The sequence below is a fragment of the Tenrec ecaudatus genome, chromosome 10 (assembly GCF_050624435.1).
Source record: "Tenrec ecaudatus isolate mTenEca1 chromosome 10, mTenEca1.hap1, whole genome shotgun sequence".
NCBI lineage: Eukaryota > Metazoa > Chordata > Mammalia > Afrosoricida > Tenrecidae > Tenrec > Tenrec ecaudatus.
The window spans coordinates 3598576-3604078 of NC_134539.1; the positions used below are offsets into that span (position 1 = coordinate 3598576).

At 55.0% G+C, this 5503-nt stretch overlaps 1 pseudogene; it reads left to right on the plus strand.

Annotated features, from left to right (window-relative positions):
* Nucleotides 1–1319: 1319 nt before the first annotated feature.
* Nucleotides 1320–2408, plus strand: LOC142457793 (alpha-parvin pseudogene; annotated as a pseudogene).
* Nucleotides 2409–5503: the final 3095 nt, after the last annotated feature.

Sequence of the window (5503 nt, forward strand, 5' to 3'; positions counted from 1 at the left end):
TGGGCTCATGGTTGCAGCCACTGTGTCCATCCTCTCATCAATGACCTTCCTCTTTCCGCTGATCCCTACATTATCAAATATGATGTCCTTCTCCGGGGATGGATCTCTCTTGGTAATAAGTCCAAAGGATATGAGAGGTAATATCACCATCTTCATTTCTATAAAGCATTCTATCTGTACTTCTTCCAAAGTAGATTAGCTCTTTCTTCAGCCTCCCTCACCAGTACCATAACTGAAAGGCATCAATACTCCGGTCTTTCCCTGCCCCTTCCCTGAGCACTGTCTGGGTTTTTATGAAATACCATGAATCCTCACCCACTCAACTGTAAATCAGTCGTATTAACAATATATATGGCGAGAGAAGCTGGATTATATGCAGAAGAGTATGCACCAGGCTCGGAGGAAGGCTTGCTAACACGCAATATTATTTGGGTGACACACCTTGCTTGTTGAACGTGAGGAGGACTCGAAGCACTTTGAGGAAGATCAAGAACTTCAGCCTCAGTGTGCATTCCGGCTCAATGTCCAGAAGACCAAAATCCTCACAACTGGACAAACTGGTAATGCTGTGATAAGTGGAGACAATATTGGCGTTATTAAAGATTTCGTCTTCCTGAGATGCACGTCAATGCTCTTGGAAGCCTGCCAGACAGCTTTCAGTGTTGTTTCCAGACTGTGAAGGGGCAGCAAGAAGGACCTAGGGGTCAGGAATGGTTTGATGACCGTGAGTGCGGGAGCGAGGACACCAGGCCTGGTGATCTGCTTCTGAAACCCAGGGAACACAACAGGGCAGTGTCAAGGTGCGTGGGGCCCTCGAGAGTGGGGGGCCGGCCGGACGCCAGCATCAGGAGAGCTTCAGACGAGGTCTCTGACAGCAAGCCTGTCGGGCTTGTCAACCAGTGAGGACACAGACAGGTTTGTCCACCAGCCCCCGCAGAGGCTGACTGGGCCTTGGCCTCCTGTGTTCAGGAGCTTTGGATGAAATTTACTTTGGTTTTCCCATTGTTTAGCCAGGAGTGTGTTTTTGACAAAAAGTAAAAAAGTTTAGATCCCGTCTGTCACATTTTAAAGACATAAACTGCTCGGACCAGTCTTTTCCCTGAAGCTGGGCGGGCAGGGTCCCTTCTCGCTGGGTCCCTATGAGCCAGACCTGACTGGATGGCCCAAACAGCCACAGTGGGTTACACACTGGGCAGGGTCAGCAGTTCAAACCCACCGGCCCCTCCCAAGGAGAAAGAGGAGGCTGTTCGCTTCCATAAAGAGTCTCAGTCTCGGCTCCGCATCCGCGCCCAGCGGCCACTGCTCGCACCGCTGCTGCCATGGCCACCTCCCCGCAGAAGTCGCCCTCGGCCCCCAAGTCCCCCACTCCCAAGTCACCCCCGTCCAGGAAGAAAGATGACTCCTTCTTGGGGAAACTCGGGGGCACCCTGACTCGGAGAAAGAAAGCCAAGGAGGTCTCAGAGCTTCAGGAGGAAGGGATCAATGCCAACCTGCCCCTCAGCCCCATTCCCTTCCAGCTGGACCCCGAGGACACGATGCTGGAGGAGAATGAAGTTCGAACCATGGTGGACCCAAACTCACGCAATGACCCCAAACTGCAAGAGCTGATGAAGGTGTTGATTGACTGGATTAATGATGTGCTGGTTGGAGAAAGAATCATTGTGAAAGACCTTGCTGAAGATTTATATGACTGACAGTGTGAGAAGCTGAACGTTGCTGAGGTCACCCAGTCAGAGATCACCCAGAAGCAGAAACTACAGACTGTCCTGGAGAAGATCAATGAAACCTTGAAACTGCCCCCGAGGAACGTCAAGTGGAACGTGGACTCTATTCACGCCAAGAGCCTGGTGGCCATCCTGCATCTGCTGGTTGCTCTGTCCCAGTATTTCCGGGCACCAATCCGTCTCCCAGACCATGTTTCCATTCAAGTGGTTGTGGTCTAGAAATGAGAAGGGATCCTCCAGTCCCGGCAAATCCAAGAGGAAATGACTGGAAACACAGAGGCATTTTCTGGAAGGCATGAGCGACATGCCTTCGACACGTTGTTCGACCACGCACCAGACAAACTCAACGTGGTGAAAAAGACACTCATCACGTTCGTCAACAAGTACCTGAATAAGCTGAACCTGGAAGTCACAGAACTGGAAACCCAGTTTGCAGATGGCGTGTCCCTGGTGCTGCTGATGGGACTCCTGGAGGGCTACTTTGTGCATCAGCACAGCTTCTTCCTGACCCCAGACAGCTTCGAGCAGAAGGTGCTGAATGCCTCCTTTGCCTTTGAGCTCATGCAAGACGGAGGCCTGGAAAAGCCAAAACCCCAGCCAGAAGACATTGTCAACTGCGACCTGAAGTCCACGCTGCGGGTGTTGTACAACCTCTTCACCAAGTACTGGAACGTGGAGTGAGGGACCACGGGTGCTCCCCTCAGCCCGGGGACTCCCCTCGGCCCGGGAGCTCCTGCTGCAGGCAGACCAGACTGCCCTCCAGACCGCCTTCACCTGCTTCTGCCTGACTCCTGCCCAGCACTGTCCCACATGGCCAGCTCCCCCAGCGATGCTGGGGATCGGAGTGGGCTGCCCAGACCTCCCGAGCCTGCGCAGTGACCCCCTCCTTGGGGCCGGGTTCATATCCCCTCCGTCTAGTTTGGAGAACCAGTTTAAGCAAAAGATAGATGCCATAAGATGAAAATAAAGGCAATAAAGCCAAAAAAAGAGAGTCTCAGTCTCAGAAACCCACAGGGGCAGATCTGCCTTGTCCTGTGGGGTCGCTGTGAGCCGGACTCCATCGATGGCGGTGAGTTTGGATTGGGGACAGAGTTACTGTTTACAAAGACATTCTTTCCAGTTCTGTTTCACATCTTAGTAAACTGAAATTCAAAGTCCTTTCCAACCTTCCCTGAATGAAGGAGAAAAGAGCAACAAAACTGATAGACAGGTGGGAGTACTTTGCGATGTGTCTTAAGGTATTCCCGAAAGAGGCTCTTGTAGTCCATGCAATAGGGGCCCTGGGGGTGCACCGAACTGCTAACCACAAGGTCCAGCCTCCCCTCAGGAGAAAGTTGAGTCTGGCTGGGGTCCGCATGTCGGCAGTTACACCATTACAGCCTCTGGAACCCACAGGGGTACCGTGAGCCAGCACCGACTGGAGGAGAGGGTGTGTGAGTCGAAACAGCATAGTGGGTTCGTGTTGAACTACTCACAGCAAGGTTGGCGGTTTGAAACCAGCAGTTGCTCCTCGGGAGAAAGATGAGGCTTTCGACGCCCGTAAGGAGACACAGTCTGAGACCCCCAGGAGCAGTTCTGCATTGTCCTGCAGGGTCTTTGGGAGGCGAAACCAACTCGCTGGTGGTGAGCATGGGTTTGTGTAGCCTTAGAATGGACTGCGTGCAGTGGGTCTGGGCTTCTGGTTTATAAGCAGTTGAGAGAAGCAAAGGCAGGAAAGGGAAACCAGCAGCCAACTGCCATCAAGTCACTTGGGCCTCGTGGTGACACCACGCGTTTTCTGAAGAAGGCAGCCAGGGCTTTCTTCCTAGCTACCTCAAGTGGACTCCAGCCTCCAGACTTTCGGGAGCAGCCAGGCTGGGTTGCCGTTAACTCCACATGCGGGTTCCGGGCACAAAATTGGGAGGTGCCAGTTATCTGGTGGGTCTCATCTGAGATGACTTTTCTGGGGACACCCACCCTGAAGTCTTATCTGCTGGCCCACTTCCTGCCCCCCTGACTTGAGTCCCTGGAATCCCAGAGCCCCCCACTCCCTACCGCCTTCCCGCCCCCAGCTCTCTCGCTTTGACTGATTATTTCTTCTCCACAGTCTGTGCCGTTTAGACCAAACCCTGTTGGTCAGCCCCCCCCTCACACAGCTCCATGCTGAGCTGCCACTGGCCTGGCTGGGCATCCCCTGCTTTCTGCCATTCCAGGAAGCGCCACTCCCCCAGCAAGCCTGCCCCTCAGTCTCTCTCTTTCCTTCCCCTTCCCAGCCTCCTTCTCCTTCGTTAATCTGATACAGCCATGAGGCCTGAAGTGAGGTTGCACCTGGAGCAGTCTTCCTTCTGACCTCTTCCCCTGTGGCCCCACCCACTCCTGGTACAAGGCTCCACCCACTCCTGGTACTTCCCCCATGGCCCCACCCACTCCTGGTACTTCCCCCATGGCCCCACCCACTCCTGGTACTTCCCCTGTGGCCCCACCCACTCTTGGTACTTCCCCCGTTACCTCACCCACTCCTGGTACAAGGGGCCTTCAAAAAGTGTGTGGGGAAATTCCATGACCTTTCAATTGCACTTCCCCAAGAACTTCCGAGGGCCCTTGGAGAAGAGTGGGTTTGTCCTGGGAGGGGGTGGGGGTGGGGGCCCAGTAGTTCCTAGGGGCCCTTGTTCCTAGAGGGAAGGGCTGCATTGTGACCGACAAGGTGCTGTTAGCCGATGGAGCCGCTGCCTGAGGAAGTGGCCCTAACCAACTGGAGATCAGGGCCTTTCCATAAACGTCATGCATCACGGATGGACCTTTGTGGCCGGGGTCGCCCCGTGGACAGCAGAAGCAGCACTGGTGCATGTCACCATGTAGTGGGCGCACAGGGGACCATCAGAGGACCACACAGACCAACTCTGAAGAAATCCACCCAGAACACCCCTTAGAAGCAAAGTCGGTGCCGCTTCCGCTCACCAAGCGCTGGGAAAGGACCTGGCAGTGGGTGGCGTCTCGGGTCAGCGGAGAGGACGAAGCCCTCCCTGAGACGGGAGCCCATGACGGTGACCATGGCGCAGGGTGGACCATGTGCCCTGCTGTGCCACCTGGGGCCTCCGTGACGGGCACCATCTCCATGACCACCAATAATAACAAGGTCTCTCTTCAGGGTGAACAAAGGTATGCTACCAAGAAGGGGTTCCTCCAAGTAGGCTGGGGGGCCCCAGCTGCCCCCAGTATCCTCCCCCACCTTTCTCCCTGGGTCACTGCTGTGAATCTTGCCTCTTACGTGCGGCTTCCCAGGAGGGGTGAACGGATAGGCAGAGGGCTGCAGGGACATTTCCTAGGGTCCTGGCCAACGTTAAGGGAGCACAGATGTCCCAGCCCTGAGATGGCCTGGTGGTGTGACTTCCCCTACTGGGCAACACGCTCCGTGGAGCTGCATGCACGGTGATCAGCCCCAGCTCAGCCTGCACCGACTCTGCCGCCGCTGAGATCCGTGACAGGTCCCTGATGCTTGTCTACGGCCAGCCTGGCCTGACTGCTCGGGGCGTCTTCAACAAGATCCTTACGAGTCTATTTTAAAATTTCGGTTGCGCTTTGGCTCGACGCCAATGGAGCAAATTGGTTCTCCATTCACATCTCAGACACATTTGGTTTGTGCGTTATTTCAGTGCCTATCCCACTTTCTGCTCCCGCCTCCTGTTTCCATTTGTCTGTCTTTCTGACCCCTCCGGAGCGACCCTACAAGACAGGGTAGAGCTGCCCCGGGGGGGCTGCAAGATGCAACTCTTGCCTCCCCTTTCTGCCATTGAAGCAAG